Here is a 19091-nt window from a genome sequence, read left to right on the forward strand (position 1 = left end):
CTACTTGAATTACACTGGGGATTCACATTTCATTCCCCTCAAAGCTTAGTCCTTGTCCAGACTAGGTTTTAAAAATACCAAATCTAACTTGCTTTAATCAATACTTTCTTACGCTGTGGTCAAGACAAAGCCTTTATACTTTGACACCTGCTAAACTTATGGGCTACGTCTAGACTGGCATGATTTTCCACAAATGCTTTTAGCGGAAAAGTTTTCTGTTAAAAGCATTTGCAGAAAAGAGCGTCTAGATTGGCACGGACGCTTTTCCGCAAAAGCACTTTTTGCGGAAAAGCATCCGTGCCAATGTAGACGCGCTTTTGCGCAAAAAAGCCCCGATCGTCATTTTCACGATGGGGGTTTTTTGCACAAAAGAAATCTGAGCTGTCTACACTGGCCCTTTTGTGCACACATAGTGTGTTACAGTAGAGTTAAACAGAGGCAATATGATATTTCCTCTCGGCTAAGTCTTCTTTCTTCTGCAGAAAGAAGATACGCACATTTGGAGCTAATTTGCATACCTTCTTACTATCGGGTTATTGGAAGAGGTTTTGTTGAAAAAGAAAGCAGTCTAGACATGCTTCTTTAGGGAAAAAAACCCTTTTTCAAAAGAACCCTGCATATCCCTGCATGTAACTAGGATACAAGAGAAAATGGGTTCTGTTCCTGATTCAGCTGCTGAGTGACTTTACAGTGGTGCTTCTGGTTCACTTATGAGGATAATAAAATCTTTGAGCAGGTGCCTGTCTCCTGCCATGTCTTTGACCTTCCTTCAGTAGATGCCCTGGGTTGCAGGTTGGGGAGGGAGGGTAGCAGTGCTTTGGAGCTGTCTGGCTTAAACAAATGGCATCTTGTTCCCCTCCCCCCAAGGAGGAACCCAAGAAAAAGGCATGTGCGGACGGAGAAGAGGTTTTTGGAGGTTTTTTTTTTTTAAAGAAGAGGCCTCCAGGAAAAAGCACAGGTGCCCTAGTGGCTACTCCATCCATAGTAATTGCAACCTAAATGTGAGATAGCATCCGAACAATGTGGACGCTATCTTTCAAAAAAGCAGATTGATTTTTCAATGCACTTTGGCTGTGTAGACGCTCTCTTTCGAAATAAGTTTTTCCGGAAGATCTCTTCTGGAAAAGCTTCTTTTGAAGAAAGCCTGCAGTCTAGACGTAGCCTCCATCATGACAGAATTGGGAACAGGACCTAAGAGACCTGACTTTCAAATTGAGGGTCATGTCTTGAATTTTGTTCTTTGATCAGAATGAAGAGTTCCCAAAAGCCTGACAGAGCAACAATCCTTCATGGGCATTATTCATCACGTGTTCTAGAAGAACTAGAACCTTAGGCTACATCTACACTGGCAGCTTCTTGTGGAAGAACAGCCATTCTTCCGCAAAAACTTGCCGGCAGTCTACACGGCACGAGCGTTCTTCCTGAAATAAATTTACAGTATAGTGTTGTAAACAGGGCTTCTTCCGGAAGAGTTAGTCCTCTCCCTACAAGGAATAAGCACTCTTGCACAAGAGCTCTTCCAGAAGAGGGCAGTGTAGACAGGCAACATGTATTTCTTGCGCAAGAATCCCCTATGGTTAAAATGGCCATCAGAGCTTTCTTGCGCAAGACAGCGTCTACACGTCCATGGATGCTCTTGCGCAAAAGCTCATCTCTTGTGCAAAAGCCCATGCCAGTGTAGACGCGCTCTTGTGGAAGAGTTTTTGCACAAGAACTCTTTCGCAAAAGTGTTATTGTGCAAGAAGCTACCATTGTAGACGTAGCCTCTGAGAGCACTAGGGCCCATGCAGAGAAGATTATAGGAGACCAGCATGATTGATCAAACACATCATTGGTTATGAGTTATAAGTGAGGTCTTAAAAGAGAGTAAAAGAACCTGAGTTTCCGCCCTGTCACTAGGCCCCTGCTCGGCCAATTAGCATTGAGACTCTGAGTGGTGGGAGGAGGGATAGCTCAGTGGTTTGAGCATTGGTCTGCTAAACCCACAGTTGTGAGTTCAATCCTTGTGGAGGCAATTTGGGGCAAAAATTCATCAGGGATGATACATGGTCCTGCTGTGAAGGCAGGGGACTGGACTCAATGACCTTTCAAGGTCCATTCTAGGAAATAGGCAATCTTCATAAATTTATTAGGAGAAATCAGACCCCTTACTGGAATTGCAGCCTTTCCAGTGTGGAGTAGAGCAAATAGAATTCCCTGTATTTTATATCCAACTCTCCTGTTACTACAGCCTCAGTACAGAATTTGTCTTTTTCACAACGCTCCATTGTTGCATAATACTCAGTTTGGGGCCCACTGTAAACCTCAGGTCCTTTCCTGCCAAAGCAGCTCTTCCCCATTTTGTATTTGTGCTTGATTCTTCCCTTATCAGTGCCATTCTTTGAACTTGTCTTTGGCAAATTCTCCAGTGTGTCACAAACATTCTGAATTCACTCGACCTTAGGCTGATGTCTTTTTTTAATTTTTGGTGTACTAGACACTAGTTTGTCACATGCCAAAATTATGCTGCTGACCCAGTCAAAGGATAAGGAGAGACAGCTTGCCTAATTACTTGAGACAAACTTCTAGGACAGATGGAGTGGTTCCAATTTCCAATGGGAGAAAAAAAAACAATGTAAGAAAAGATAAGGTGGGCCATGAACAATGTGCTTTGTGTACTTTGCAGTGATCAAACCAGTGGGTCAGAACAACATTAAAAGGTGTTGACGAGTGAATATCATGAGTTGTTAGGAATGGATCAGCTCATGCATTAATCAATGGGCAGTTCTCTGGGGCATCTTGTTTGACTAGTTGCTCACCATGTGGATAATAGGCCCACAACCTGGCTTTTAGGGCTGCCCTCAGGCATTCCTCTAGCCAGGCTGTAAGCAAGGGGGTCTGGACGAAGCTGTAGGCATAGTCCCCATGGTTAAGAAGCACACAGCATCATGGGAAATACAAGTCCTTCGGCCTGCTCTCATTGACACTGGTTTCCCTCTGTTCACTCTTTTAGGCTACGTCTACACTGGCATGATTTTCCGAAAATGCTTTTAACGGAAAACTTTTCCGTTAAAAGCATTTTCGGAAAAGCACGTCTAGATTGGCAGGATGCTTTTCCGCAAAAGCACGTTTTGCGTAAAAGCATCCGTGGCCAATCCAGACGTGGTTTTTCGCAAAAAAGCCCCAATCGCCAATTTCACCATCGGGGCTTTTTTGCAGAAAACAGTACTGTGCTGTCTACACTGGCCCTTTTGCGCAAAAGTCTTTTGGAAAAAGACTTTTGCCCAAACGGAAGCAGCATAGTATTTCTGGAAAATCACTGACAATCTTACATGAGATCGTCAGTGCTTTTCCGGAAATTCAAGCAGCCAGTGCAGACAGCTGGCAAGTTTTTCCAGAAAATCACATGATTTTGTGGAAAAACTTGCCAGTCTAGACACAGCCTTAGTGTTTTCTCTGTCTGATTCTGGGTTGCCTCACTGACACTGCCAGGAAAAGAGTCAGTGAATTCTCTTCAGGAGGCGAGCTTTTGCCCGGAGTAAACCAACAAATGGTCTTAGAATATTTGGCCCCAGTTCTGATGCTGGTGTATATTGGTGTAACACGACTGACTCAGTTTGAATCAGCTGAGTGCCTTGCTCTTTATTTTTGTGCTAAGAAGGACTTCTGTCCATGGGACCTGTGGGTCAAGCAATTGGCTGTGGTTTTCCTTCCATGAAACCTAAAGAACTTCAGTCCATTGTCTGCTGAGATGCGCTGAACTTCAACATGGTTTCTGGGGCAAGAATAAGTTCTACATTCAATAACTAAGGCCTTAGCTGAGTCCCTTTCCCCATGAACCTCATCTATGTACAACATTGACAAGAAGAACTGACTCTGAGACCTCTGGAGCTTAGTGCATGAGCCTCTCCAGCTCGAACTAAAAGGGAGCCGTCTCTCCATATTAACTAACGCACCAACCACTCAAGTCTGACAGTGGTATGGATGACTTTGTGACCCATGCAGCTAGCTAGTGGTTCGGTGAATATAGAGAGCTGAACAATGGAGACACAGATAAACGAGTGTCTACTGTATATTGTAGCTAGGGAAACAAAAGTTCAACATTTCATTGTGGAAAAATGCAGATTTTTGTGTGTCTTTTTAAATTGGAGAATGTTCTTTTAATCACAGAAAACGAGAATCTCTGCTGAGCAACTCTTGGCCATCCGCTATTTAACGTTCTTATCGGTGATCTGGAAGAAAACGTAAAGTCATTACTGATAACGTTTGAAAATGACACAAAATTTAGGGGAATGGGAAATAATGAAGAAGACAGGTTCCTGATAGGGAGTGATGTGGCTTGCTAGGTCAGCTAGGCACAAGCAAACAATATGTGTTGTAATATGTCCAAATGTATATGTGTAACTAACAGATTTACCTAGTGTTGCTCAGGTATCAGGCCCCATGTGCGCGGGGTGGTGGGAAAGTGGGGTGGGAGTAGGGGGGTGGGAGGGAATCCTCAGGCCCTGAGAGGAGTGGTGCCAGAGAGGAGAGGGCATCTGCAGGCCCTGTGAGAAGTTGTGGGTGGGGAGGGGAAGGGAATCCCCAGGCCCTGGGTGAAGTGGTGTTATCTGCTTAAACGAAGCACACGAGATCTTTCAGAGGGGAAAAGGCAGTACGCCGCATTTATTGAGAATACAACAGTTGCATGTGCTATTCAATAATTCACACACAAACACCATACACACACACAGTCCCGCCAGACGATGTCATAGTTACCAGTCCAGATTCTGTATCAGTCCAGTGGCCAGCTAGATTGAACACAGAGGGCCTTTGTCGATCAATCGATCCAATGCTTTTCTGGAGTTGGTGGCAAGACGAACCCAAAGTTCCAAAGCAAAGCATCCTGCTTTTATAATCCTTTTCTCTGTTGAAATCAATGGATTCCACTCTGTCAGCTTGTGACTGGAATGTTATCTTATTGATGTCAGTCATTCCCAAACATCTCTTGAAGGCTCATCCTGTAATCAATTGTCTTGAAGGCTCATCAATGTGCCACTCTGCCAATAGTCCAATCACTCCTTATTATGGGTATGCATTTTTGACGCCGGGTCGTCTGTACTCTGGTCTTCGCCTACACTCAACCTCCCTCTCTGGCCATCTGGTTCTGAGCAATAACTTTTGCACCTTATCTCAGCACATTCATTCCCTTTTCACACACATAAGCAATGTTACAAGGGCTTTCAAGGTTAGGCGGCACAGCGTCAACATCTGCATTTGCAAGACAAAGAGACATTGTAAATCAAGCAATTAAGGCCTCAGCCTTCAACATCCTGTTAGTCTCATTAACACTGACACAATATCAAAGCTATCTTTTTACTTAGGCCCATTTACTAAACTCACTAAACTTTAGGACAAAGAAACAGCCATTTAACTAAAGGGACAGAGGCAGCAACATGGGGTGGCAGGTGGAGCCGGTCCACGAGAGAACCTGGTTTAAAAATCGGCTCCCCGTGCAGACCGGCTCCCACCTGCCACCCCATGCTCCTGCCTCTGCTACAGAGGCAGCAAGGAGTATGTGTGTGTGGTCACTTGGATTAACCAATAAGCCCAGGTTTACCAATTAATTGTTTAAACGACTATACACTAACATCCCTACTGTGTACTCGTATCCATGTGTGCACAAAGGTATCTCTTGCACTGAGCTTCTGCAATAGCCAGAAAGTGAGGAAATCTGTGTGGGACACAGCAGTAGTGTTACCACCTCATTGTTGCATAGGAAGAATTTTCACTATTATTTCCCAAGCAGGTTGCAGTGTCCGTGGCTACACGGGTGCAAATTGCCATTTAGCATATTCAAATGACTTGAAAGAAGAGTTGTAGGGGCACAGTCACACAGAACTGAGCCAGGGGCCAATGGTTAGCTTAATTTGAATGGAAGATGCCAACTGAGCCCCACAAACAACCCCCTTGCCCCTTAGGGTCCCTGTAGTGCCAGGGAGCATGGGCAACCTTCCAAGTGAGAAAAGGCAGCTCAGGTTGGGCCAGGGATGAACCGTGTGTGACAGAGCTCATGGCATCTCCAGTCTGGCTTTGCTGCTCCTGAGACACCCCAATTGACCCTCTTGCGGCACGCAAGGATGGCTGAGGGAGAGGTGTGTTCTTTAATTCTCGCCGAGGCAGCTCTTCCCTGAGCGCCTGGTAAAACCATGCTCCTGGGAGTTTGCCCCCGACAGGTTCATTAGTTACCTGGTGTGCTTTTCAGCTTGCAGCACTCTGAGCTTCAGGACTATCCAGGGCTGCAGGTAGGTTCCAGTACAGGGGGGCAAGTGAGTTGGCAGAAACAGCCAGAGGATAGAGCAATTGGGAATTGTGGGAACAGCAATGGAGAATTAGCCAGGCTCAAACCCAGGTATCTGCACCTTGGCAACCATGCCGCTGCACAGCAGGTGGGGAGGGCAGGTAGGTGGGGTAGGTTGCAGCCCAACCTGGATGCCTTCCCACATCTGCCAGACAAGCATTCCAGCTCAGGGTCTACTTTCTGGAAGGGTGCAATTAAGGGCCTTGAGTGCTGACAACAGGGAGGTTGGATGTGTCTACACACCTCAGCACCTGGAGAACCTGCAGAATAGACACCCTCTGTATGTGGATGTCACATTACTGGATTTTAAGGGGAGCAGCCAGATCACTGCTGCACCCAATAAGGGGGTATTTGCCCCGAAGTGAATACAAAGGGGGCCATGTGAGGTGTCACACGAATGCTTCTGTTCTACTGATTCTGTATCTGCTATTCATGTCATTGTATAATATCTGTATGTGGAGTTATAAACACTCTGTGTGGATGCTGGAAAATTCTCGGTCTGTGGCTGAACAATGGACAAGGAATGCTCAAACAATGGCGATGCTAATTAGCAAGGGGACAATGAATCTCTAGGTGCCAATACACACCTCAGGAATGTGACTGATACCTGCAGAGCAGCATGGATAGGTTGAGAAGATGCCAGAGGAGGTATATAAGTGCCATGTGGCATCCTCCATCTTGTCTTCAGTTTTGCTCCTGATCCCAGATGCAGTCTTGCAGGGAACAACGAGCCGGAAACAACTGTGGACCCATCCTGACATCGGATGTACACCAGAGACTTTTAAGATAGCAGTTTATAATATCTCTGCTAAGAGCCTGCATTGAGAACTGGGGGATTCGATGGTTGTAATGTATTATCGTTTAACAACCTTACTCTCATGCTTTTCTTTCTTTTAGTAATAAACCTTTAGATTTTAGATTCTAAAGGATTGGCTCAGCGTGATCTTGCAGGTAAGATCCAGAGTGTAAATTGACCTGTGGGAACTGTGACAGAGAGAGTCTGCAGAACTGGAATTCATCTACAGATTTGACACCTTCACCCCGGGTTTGAACAAAGTCGTTAACAGGTGCACATATTACAAAGCCAATTTCTCCTGCCTTTAACATCTGCATTTCCACATCAAAAGCTAAGTATAGGACACATCCAGCTTGCTTAATTAACCTCATTAACACAGCCACATTAACGTGATTCTGTCTGCGTGAACAGAGTGTTGTGAGCAAGACAAGAGAATTTGTCATGCTGCTGTATTCTATGCAGATTAGGTCTCAATTGGAGTATTGTGTACATTTTAGGAAAGATGTGGAGTAACTGGAGAAGGTCCAGAGAAGAGTAACAAAAATAATTAAAGGTCTAGAAAACATGAGCTATAAGGGAAGACTGAAAGAATTGGTCTTGTTTAGTTTGGAAATGAGAAGCCTGAGAGGGGACATGAGAGCAGTTTTCAAGAATCTAAAAGAGTGTTACAAGGAGGAGGAATAAAAATTGTTCTCCTTGGCCTCTGAAGACAGGACAAGAAGCAATGGGCTTAAACTGCAGCAAGGGAGGTTTAGGATGGACATTAGGAAAAACTTCCTGTCGGGGTGGTTAAACACTGGAATAAATTGCCTAGTGAGGTTGTGGAATCTCCATCACTGGAGATATTTAAGAGCAGGTTAGATAGACATTTGTCAGGGATGACCTAGATCATGGGTTCCCAAACTGGGGGGTGTGCTCCCCTGGGGGAGCATGAAGGAATTCCAGGGAGGGGGGTGGAAGGCAACCCATCCCCCCCATCCCCCGGCAATCCCCTTGCTATTTTTGTTTCTCGGCCCTAGTCAGTTCCTATTCTTTTTTCTTTTTTTGCTCAACAAGTTTTGTTGCTGGGGGCAGGGAGGGGGCGTGAGGGTTTCTCAAAAAATCAAAAAGGGGGCGTGATGCCGAAAAGTTTGGGAACCACTGATCTAGATGGTGCTTGGTCCTGCTGTGGGGGCAGGGGACTGGACTCACTGCCCTCTAAAGGTCCCCTCCATGTTCAGTGATCTTTTGAAAGTGAAAGTAGTTTGGGTGCAGTTTTTTTTCGGGAAAAAAAAACCTTTTTTCGAAAAAACCGCATAAACCTCATTTTTTAAGGAAGAGCAGTTTTTTCAAAAAAGGGTTTTTTTTCAACCCAAAAAACCTTGTCCAGACTACTGACAGAATTTGCATATCCTCTTTTGAAAATAAAACGTAGTCCAGACATCGCTTAAATGAAAGCGGGGGAATGGTCCCGCTATTGTGGAGAGCTTTCCTGGCTTATATACCACCCCGGTGAAATCGACCAGTAAAATGATCTGAGTCCCCGCTCCCACTTTTTTTACCCAAAGGCCTCTTGAACCTTAGGGCTCCCCTTCCACTCTCTTGGAGTAGCCCAGTCCTCGAAATCCCAGCAAGGCTGGGCCCAGGTTTTCTGGGGCTTAATCCTGGACCTTGGGGTCACTTGGGGCAGGGGCTAGGGTGTCCCCACTCCGGGGTGCTCTCTTCACACTGGATGCTTTCTTGACCCAGTGATCTTTACATACAGTTCAAAGCAAATACAATTTATTAAACAGCAACTGATTAAAAAGAAAAGAATAAGGAAAAAATGAGAGAGGTTAAATGAGAACACGCTCTGTAGCATGGGGACATCACAAACAGCAGACTGCAGAGTGTAAGGACAGTTCACAGTCTGTTCTTTATAGGCCTCGGGGCTCTTTCTCAGGCCCTGGCTGTGCTGCAGGGGGGGCTGCAGGTGGGACACGCTTGCTCTGGCAGTGACTACATGCCTTCAGGCTCTAGGTAGCAGGACCCCTCTCCCAGCTGGAGTTACAATCCCTCTCCAAGTCTGGCCTGCAGGGCCTCTTGGCTGGTGGTGTCTCCCTGCCCAGAGCCTCTCCCCTCACTTTGCTGGTCCCAGCTGATCACCACACTCAGCTGCAGACTGTGTTGCATTGCCAGACTCCAGCTCCTTGTGTTGCTTCTCTGACCCCTTTGGCTTTCTGGTCACTGGGCCCTGGTCAGCCTCGAATTGAAGGCCTGGTGGGAGGGGTTGAGGTGCCCCGTGTAGGGCTTCATGAGCCAGGGCTGTAGAGGGTAGGCCGCATCCCCCCCCAGGCAGACGGGCATGTCCACATCCCCGACCCTGATGTGGCGGTCAGGGAAGAAGGTCCCGGCCTGCAGCCTCTGGCACACGGAGGAGTTCCGGTACACCCTGGCGTCGTGTGCCTTGCCGGACCAGCCCACATTAATGTCCGTGAACTGGCCCCAGTGGTCAGAAACGGCCTGCAGGAGCACAGAGAAGTACCCCTTGTGGTTCACGTACTGGGAGGCCTGGTGTTTTATTGCAAGATTACAACTATCTTTATACCCTCTAAACTCCCCAGAAGTCCACATCCTGCTTTTTTACAAACTGCTTTTTCGCAGTTCCAAACACAGAATTCTCGAAGGTTGTTGGCTCAGGCAGATGTTGTTATTGTTGGCTCAGGACTCTTGATTGGTTTCGCCCTTGGGATGCCCTGTCACGTGGCCAAAGCACTATATTTGTTGATTCTCTACAGATCTCCCCACGCCAAACTGGTTCCCGATGGATCAGTAGCAGTCCAGTGTGGAGAGCTTCCAGAGGGCGATGGACACACGTTTCTGGAGGGGGATGGCGGGCCTCATGTGAGTGTCCCATCGCCGCAGAGCAGGTGCAAGCCACTTGCAGAGCTCCAGGAAGGTGTCCATCTTCATCCTGAAGTTCTGGGTCCACTCCTGTCTCCCAAGCGCTCCAGGAGGATGCGGTCCCACCAGTCGCTGCTGCTGTCCAGACGCCAGATGTGGCTGGGCACGCCGGCATCGGGGCGCCGCTGCGGCTCCTCCACGGCCCCCAGGGAGGCCAGGCGAAGAGGCAGAAGGCTGACGTGCACCAGGTGGTGCCAGGCAGCCTCCAGCCATTGCTGGCAGGCTTGCAGCAGCAAGTCCACAAACTGCACCAGAAAGCCTAGTGTGTTTTTGTGGGCCTCCACTTTTGTATTTGTTGTGCCAGAGCGTGGAACAGTCTTGACACTTCTATGGTCACGCCATGGAAACGCCTTTGGCTCCATGTTGCCACCTGCAGCGGCGTCCCCGAAGGGAACCACCGACACAGACAGGCGCAGAGAAAAATGCTTTGCTGTCCCTCGGCGAGTTAGGCAAGCAAGCGGAAAAGCTGAGAACAAGCTGTCCAGGGGGGTCCCTTTAAGCACGAGCCTCAGATAGCCTCAGACAGCAGCCACACAAAGCAACTACTGACCTGATGCCCTGCCGGAACCGGTTTCAGCTGCCCTTAAGCGCGCCCCTGCGTCCAATCAGTGTGGACGCGCTAGTTCGAATTAGCAAAACGCTAATTCGAACTAGTTTTTAAGTCTAGATGCGCTAATTCGAATGAGCTAGTTCGAATTAGCGCTGTAGTGTAGACATACCCTATGAGATAAGGTTTTGGGGTGTTTTTGTGGGCCTCCACTTTTGTATTTGTTGTGCCAGAGCTTAGAACAGTCTTGACACTTCTATGGTCACGCCTAGGAAATGATTCTGAGCAAAGAAGAAGGAAGAGAGCATTACTCTGTCCCGTGATACGCTCCCCCCGCCCCACACACCACCCCAAGAAGACTCCAGTCATTTAAAAATGCAGTGTGAAATATTTTATTCAGAGAAGGGGGACAAAACTCTCTCTCCATGCTGTGAGGTGTCCCCTTGTGCATTACTTCGGCACAGAATATTTATCCAATTCGGCAGCACCCATATCCTTCGCTGCATCCAATGTACAATCGTACTGTACATAAAAGGTCGAGTACGGGCAGACAAGGACCCCATTCGCCGCTACCACACCTAGAAGGTGGTGTACCATCACCTGCACAAGAGAAAAAGCAATCATTGGTGGATAGCCAGCACTGCAAATGGAGTATCATCAGTGGACTAGGGACTCTTGCTTGCCTCCATGGTCAATGTTGTTAAATGTGTGGTGCCTAAACTTCAGTGGTGCAGTGAGGTGGGGTGGAGGGGCAGTTGCTCCTGGGCTCCATACTAGCGGGGCACCAAGTTAGTTCCCCTCCACTTCCCTTGTCATCCCCAACTTGCCTGTTCCTCCTCTGCCTGCCATCACCTGGACAACTCTCCTCCATCTCTACCGGCAGGTTAGTGCATACGGGAGCCCAGCCCCAAACTGGAGGGGATGGGGGAAGACACGGTACAAGCTCCCCTCCCCCTTTCAGGGTTGGACACAGATGTGCACCAGGTTCAGTCTGGGGTGCTTCCGTGCAGCGGCGGGGCACAAATTTGGCCTTTCCCCCCAGGCGCTTAACACCCATGCTACACCTCTGCTAAATTTTCACTCCTAAGCCTTGATAGAGAGTGAGAAAGAAGAGAAGCAAGCTTTGAGGGGCCAGGGATCTCCCCTGGCCACTGACTCCACTCTTGGGTGTTCAGCACATCTTTGACGTTCACGTTCCAGTTCTGAAACAGGGAGGATGGTGGATGCGAGCATGAAGCCCAGAAGTGGGGGATGCTCCATTGGGAAGAAAATCAGCTTGTCGGCACATAAAGAGGAACAGGGTGACACATACATTCATTCAGCACCAAGGGAAGATGGTTCACATTACAAAACATTGGTTACCAGACTGTTTCGTAATGAACAATGAGTGCTGGGAGAGACAGCACACCCAGAACCACTCTGTACAGTTAGGCTCCTGGCTACATACACAACACTTGAAGGACTCTAATGACACAGCTGCAGCCTTGTCGCGGAGCCCAAGGATATGTCGGTGTAGAGAATGGATAAGCTGATGGAATGGTTTCTCCCAGTGGTGTAACACCTCTCCAAGAGGTGTTAGCTAGGTCAGTAGAGGGATTCTTCCATTGACTGAGCTCTGTTTAAAGCAGGGGAGAAGTTGGCTTAACTTCATGACTCAGGGAACCTTATATTGCGGAGCTATTACGTGATGCTTCTGGTATCTCGAAATAGCTATTCCACATCTTTTGAGCAAACCCATTATTGTAAAAAATCTGACGTCCCTGTAAGCCTCGTTCCATGATGAGTAAGGAACATTTTGGAATAGAACTGTATTTCGAAATTAACTCGAAATAAGCTACATAATTTGTGTTGCTCAGATCGGGTAGCTTATTTCAAGCTATGGGTGCTGTGAAGACGCACTGTCAGGGATGTGGATTTCTCACATCCCTGCGCTATGAAGCTGAGTTGGACTAACTTTTGTAGTGTAGACAAAGCATGAGGCAAAGTATTAGACTGGCTTGTGTACAGAAACCAGACTCATCAAAAAAAGGGATAAAGAATAAGTCAGAAAATATCTTATTGCTTCTATATAAAGCCATGGTACACCCACATCTTGAATACTGTGTATAGATGTGGTCGCCTCATCTCAAAAAAGATATATTGGCATTGGAAAAGGTTCAGAAAAGGGCAACAAAAATGATTATGGGTTTGGAACGGGTCCCATGTGAAGACAGATTAAAAAGACTTGGATTTTGCAGCTTAGAAAAGAGAAGACCAACGGGGGTCTATAAAATCATGACTGGTATGGAAAAAGTGATTAAGGAAAAGTTATTTACATGTTCTCACACTATAAGAACTAGGGGTCACCAACTGAAATTAATATGCAGCAGATTTAAAACAAACAAAAGGATGTTTTTCTTCCCTCAGCACACAGTCAATCTGCGGAACTCCTTGCCAGAGGATGTGGTGAAGGCTAGGACTTTAACAGGATTCAAAAAAGAGACAGATAGATTCATGGAGGTTAGGTCCATCAATGGCTATTAGCCAGAATGGGTAGGAATTGTGTCCCTAGCCTCTGTTTGTCATGGAAATGGGTGACAGGAGAGGGATCACGTGAGGGAACCCTTAGTCTCACTTCACAGAACCCAGGGGTTCCACATAGCACCAGTTGGGAAACACTGCCATACAGCATAGAACAGAGTATATTTGATCCTTATCTTACAGTATATTTGGCAAACTCCTTGGCTAAAGTAACCCAGTGTAGCTCCCCTGTATAAAATGAGCCGAGAATCGGGTTCTAAATTGTGGGACTTGAAGCTTCAATCAACTCGTGAGCCACTTCACAAATTTTGGTAGGTGGTCATGGGCCGGTTCAGGGCCTGCCAGGAAGGGCAGAGCCTTGAGTGGAAGGGGTAGAGCTGGGATGACAGAGAGAGAGAAGGTGTGTGTGCAAGAGAGAGACTATGTGTCACAAAGTTTGTCTATCGCACACAGATCAAGTGTGTGTGGCACAAAGATGTGAGAGTGTATGCGGTAGCGATGGTGTGTGTGGAACAGAGACTGGGAGGACATGTGTGGGAGGCACAGAAATAGTGTGGCATAGACTCTGTGTGTGTGTATGTGACAGTGACGTAAAGAGTGTGTGTGATGGCGAGGTGTCTGAGAGAAACCACGTTCTGTCTCTTTAAGGGAAATCTATCCTGCTCTGTTGTCTCCCCACACTCCTGTTCTGTGCTCCTCTGAGTCACATGCTTCAGAGTGGAGCAGCTGTAAGTATGCACCTCTGGTAATCAGTTGGGCACACTGGAGAGAATCCGCATACCACTGCCCTTGGTGCTACTGCAACAGGAAACATAAGCAATAATAATCCCTACAGGCTACTTTATCTCTCACCTGGAGCAGCATGGAAGAGAAGGAGGGTCATAATAAGGAACAGGTAGAGGCCCTTCATATCGGGAGCTCAGCTGAGATCTCAGTGTCACTGCAGAGAAGAGGCGCCACTGCAGAGGAGTGAGATGGAGGAGGAGACAGGGAGCCCCAGTATTTATAGAGCTCTGTGGACTGAGAAGCATCGACCCATGGGATTGTAGGTGCCCCAGATGCATTCTGTAGCCAGAAGGCCTTGTAAATAGCTCCATGCATCACTTGCCCTGAACAATCACCCAGAGTTTCATACGTAAGCACAGGAGCTAACAATTCTCCTCCATACAGACGGCGCGGCTACAGGAGGAGTGCTGGCCATAGTCCAGTGGTCTTGTGATGGAACAGTTGGCTCCACTAGACAACTAGTGTGAAAGGGGTGTGAAAGTTGATAAAACAAGTGAAGGACAGAACACAATAGAAATAAAATCTTTTAGTAAATACCAGACCTTTCAAACACTGCCCTCTGGTTAGAATTTCTTCCCTGTGCAGTGTTAAATCTCATTTCTATTCCTAATTCCTCTCAGACCACACCGATGCCCCACCTGGTTCCTTTCTCTCCTGGATTTTCCCCTTCCTCCTATCCCTACCTCAGACCTAGCACCCTGATTGTCTGCTTCTTCCTCTCAGGCCTGATCTATACTAGACCAGGCAGGTCGGTTTAAGGTACAGGGCATCCCCACTATAAGTCGCCCCGGTATACATCCGTTCCACACTAAAGTCACTGACACTTGCAAAATACAAAATGCATAGCTGAAGTCAGTTTACCTCAAGCCAGGCTGTGGCAGCGTCCACCCAGAGGGAGGCTGTAGCGGGTTTTAAGGGTGCGAGCCCCACACCCCAGATCCCCCGGGCTGGGCCGGCGGGGTGGGGTGGGGCTCCGCGAACCCACCGCCTTCCGAACGCCCAGTTACCCTGCCCTCCGGGGTTCACGGGCGAGTCCGGGCCCGGGTGCGATCACCCCTCGCCCCGAGTAGGGCCGAGGGGGCTCGGCGGATCCGGGCCTGTAACTTCCCAGGCGGCCCCCGGCCGGGGGTCCGACCGGGGCTCTTGAGCCGTCCCTCTAGTCTTTGCCCCCTTGTCTTGCTGCCCCTCTCCGCGGGGAAGGGGAGGGGTGGTGTGTGCGACCGTCGCCGCCTTGTGGACCTACACTGAGGTCGGGGCGTGGGGGAGTAGGGGACCCGGGCCCGCCCTCACCACCGGGTCCCAGCCCGAGGCCCTAAGTGGGATGGGTGCTTTAAAGCGCTCCCCCCACGGCAGGCGGGGCAGCCGCCCGAAACTCGCCTGCCCACGGGTGCCAGGACGGCCCCGCCTCGGACTCCTTCCACTCCCGCTGCGCCGGTCCCCCGGGCCGGTGCAGAGTCAAATCACTTACCCCGTCGCAAACGCCGGGCTCGTCCCAGGGCAAGTCTCCAGTTGCCGGGGTCGTCCCCTTTTGTCGCCCGGAAGGCCGGGTGCTTGGGGTGCCGGGAAGCCAGGGTGGCTGCCCGCTCGCTTCCCCCTGCCTGGGCGTCTCGGCACCCCTGTTATGGGCGCAGACGGGTGACGTCAGGGGCGTCAGCCCCGCCCCCTCCAGGAGGTTCCCGCGCAGCTCTCGCCGAAGCGCGCCCGCAGCTTCTGCCCTGGGCGCAAACCGGGGCGCCCTCGCCGGACGTCTCCCGGGCTCCCGGGGCTTCCCCCGTTTCCTCTGGCACGCGCCCGCCCCCGCCTTTGGCCGCGGCGGAGCCGGCGGCGCCGCGCCGAGCGGCTTCTGGCCGTCCCTGGCCGCCGCTTTCCGCTGGGGAGGGGGGGCCTCCCCCGCTCCTAGTGCGGACCCTGCTGGGTCCGTCACAGAGGCCGACAGGAGGACACTCCTGTCAGCTTCCCTTCCTCCTTGCAGCGTCAGGGGTACCAGATGCTGGCAGGGGCTGCCCTCAGTGTTCGATTTATGGGTCTACATTACACCCACTAAATCAAATGCTAAAAGATTCACCTCCAATCTTCTCACTAGTGCAGAGAGGAACTGCCCTTTTCTGAATTCTTGTTACTAGGCCTTACTTCCATCTCCTGGCCCACTAACTTCATCACCCATCCACCATGACCATCACACCAACCGGCACTGAACCCAAATGTACACATGGTACGTGTGCAAATTAGAAGTTGTTTCCTCTTAGGTACACCTCTCTGACAGGCAGAAAAAACTGGATGAATGATTGCAGCCCTGAACATACATAAAATCTTCATATAGTCATTTCCCTACTTGAATTACACTGGGGATTCACATTTCATTCCCCTCAAAGCTTAGTCCAATCTAACTTGATTTAATCAATACTTTCTTACACTGTGGTCAAGACAAAGCCTTTATACTTTGACACCTGCTAAACTTATGGGCTACGTCTAGACTGGCATGATTTTCCACAAATGCTTTTAGCGGAAAAGTTTTCTGTTAAAAGCATTTGCGGAAAAGCACTTTTTGCGGGAAAACATCCGTGCCAATCTAGACGCGCTTTTGCGCAAAAAAGCCCCGATCGTCATTTTCACGATGGGGGTTTTTTGCACAAAAGAAATCTGAGCTGTCTACACTGGCCCTTTTGTGCACACACAGTGTGCTTACAGTAGAGTTAAACAGAGGCAATATGATATTTCCTCTCGGCTAAGTCTAGACTGCTTTCTTCTGCCGAAAGAAGATATGCACATTTGGAGCTAATTTGCATATCTTCTTACTATCGGGTTATTGGAAGAGGTTTTGTTGAAAAAGAAAGCAGTCTAGACATGGTTCTTTAGGGAAAAAACCCCTTTTTCAAAAGAACCCTGCATATCCCATTTTTTTAGGGAAAAGGGTGCTTCCGAAAAAGGGGTGTTTTCCTGAAAGAACCGCATTTAAACTGCTTTCTTTTTTGACAAAACCTCTTCTGATGACACAATCGGAAGAAGATATGCAAATTAGCTCTGAATTTGCATATCTTCTTTCAGCAGAAGAAAGCTGTCTAGGGGAGCTATGTCTACACTGCAGCTTCTTGCGCAAGAACAGCAAATCTTGTGCAAAAACTTGCCGTCTGTTTACACTGCACGAGCGTTCTTGCGCTAGTAAATTTACAGTCTAGCGTTGTAAAACAGGGCTTATTCCAGAAGAGTCATTCCTCTGCTCATGAGGAATAAGCCCTCTTGAGCAAGAGCTCTTCCACAAGAGGGCAGTGTAGACAGGCAACATGAATTTCTTGCGCAAGAAGCCCCTATGGTTAAAATGGCCATCAGAGCTTTCTTGCTCTAAGTCGAGATAGCATGTCCACATTAAGGGAGCCTGCTTCGGACTCATTTTGAGGCTTCCTTGTAGCGTGGACATGCTATTTCGAAATAGCTATTTCGGGAGTTATTATTTTGAAATAAGTTACTTTGAAATAATTTCCTAGTGTAGAGAATGCCCTTAGGTGCCACAAGACTACTCATTTTTTTAAGTGTAGATAAAGATATTTTACTTATATCAGGTCACTAGGTGGCACGGCCACGGGGCAGATGGACTCCATCTTTCAACAGCAAGCTGCACATGAACCTCACCCACACTCTCGGCCATACACATGCATGCACCCGGCTGTGGTGTCCATGAAGCTCACACTACCGGGCCCTCGCTTGTGGGGGTGAACAGTGCTCAGGCCAGCACTTCGTAAGTCTGGCAGAAGCAGTCCAGGGAAAACAAGGCGCGAGGAGGCAACGAGGGACAGCGACCAGCTTAGGTTGCTCCGGACTCGCTGGCAGGCATGTGGATTGCATTGGACAGCAACAGCCCAGGCGTGACTTGCTTTTCCCTCAATGGTCTGCAAGCCAAATTCAGGCTTGCCTCCAGCTTCCACTGCCAGGGCCCAGATGTGGAGAAACTTGGGCGCAGGACTGACACATTGTCTGCCATAGTGGAGGCTTAACCCTCCTCACATGTCTTCAGCAAGCCCCACATCTCAACCATGGGCTCTGTCACTGCGCGTCCTTGGCCCAGAGCTGAGGAAAGCAGCAGCTCTCTGTTCCAGCTCCCTATCCCTCCAATGGAGGCTATCAACCCCTTGCAGCAGCCTCTCCCCATCTAGCCCAAGCCAGGCCCAGAGGGAGCTCACCACTGCATCATGGGACCTGTAGTTCGTCCTAGCCAGCATAGAGCACACAGAGGTCTGGCTAATCAGAATACCTCTGGAAGGATTCAGATACTCTTCTTATAGGGAGGGAGGGAGGGAGGACGGGCAGGTGAGGTGGGCTGGGGTGGGGTGAGGGACTACAGATGTAACATATTTCCTTTTCCAGCTGGGGAGGTACACCTATCAGAAAGGCAGCATGGCCCTGTGACTAGGGCATGTAATTAGGATCCAAGAGAAAATGGGTTCTGTTCCTGATTTGGTTGCTGAGTGACCTTACAGAGGTGCTTCTGGTTCACTTATGAGGATAATAAAATCTTTGAGCAGGGGCCTGTCTCCTGCCATGTCTTTGACCTTCCTTCAGTAGATGCCCTGGGTTGCAGGTTGGGGAGGGAGAGTAGCAGTGCTTTGGAGCTGTCTGGCTTAAACAAATGGCATCTTGTTTTTCCCCCCCAAGGAGGACCCCAAGAAAAAGGAATGTGCGGACGGGGAAGAGGTTTTTGAAGGGTTTTTTTGAAAGAAGAGGCCTCCAGGAAAAAGCACAGATGCCCTAGTGGCTACTCCATCCATAGTAATTGCAACTTAAATGTGAGATAGCATCCGAACAATGTGGACGCTATCTTTCAAAAAAGCAGATTGATTTTTCAATGCACTTTGGCTGTGTAGACGCTCTCTTTCGAAATAAGTTTTTCCGGAAGATCTCTTCTGGAAAAGCTTCTTTTGAAGAAAGCCTGCAGTCTAGACGTAGCCCCCATCATGACAGAATTGGGAACAGGACCCAAGAGACCTGATTTTCAAATTGAGGGTCATGTCTTGAATTTTGTTCTTTGATCAGAATGAAGAGTTCCCAAAAGCCTGACAGAGCAACAATCCTTCATGGGCATTATTCAGCACGTGTTCTAGAAGACCTAGAACCTTAGGCTACATCTACACTGGCAGCTTCTTGTGGAAGAACAGCCATTCTTCCACAAAATCTTGCCGGCTGTCTACACGGCACGAGTGTTCTTCCAG

The 19091-nt window shown here is 48.6% G+C and overlaps 1 long non-coding RNA gene across 1 annotated transcript; it reads right to left on the bottom strand.

Moving 5' to 3' along the window:
* Window positions 1–10960: 10960 nt before the first annotated feature.
* Window positions 10961–14243, bottom strand: LOC142827547 (uncharacterized). Its single transcript, XR_012902215.1, has 2 exons — window positions 13957–14243; window positions 10961–11184 (listed from the first exon to the last, which is right to left on the bottom strand). It is a non-coding gene; the product is annotated as an uncharacterized LOC142827547 (long non-coding RNA).
* Window positions 14244–19091: the final 4848 nt, after the last annotated feature.

Source organism: Pelodiscus sinensis, chromosome 3 (assembly GCF_049634645.1).
Source record: "Pelodiscus sinensis isolate JC-2024 chromosome 3, ASM4963464v1, whole genome shotgun sequence".
NCBI lineage: Eukaryota > Metazoa > Chordata > Testudines > Trionychidae > Pelodiscus > Pelodiscus sinensis.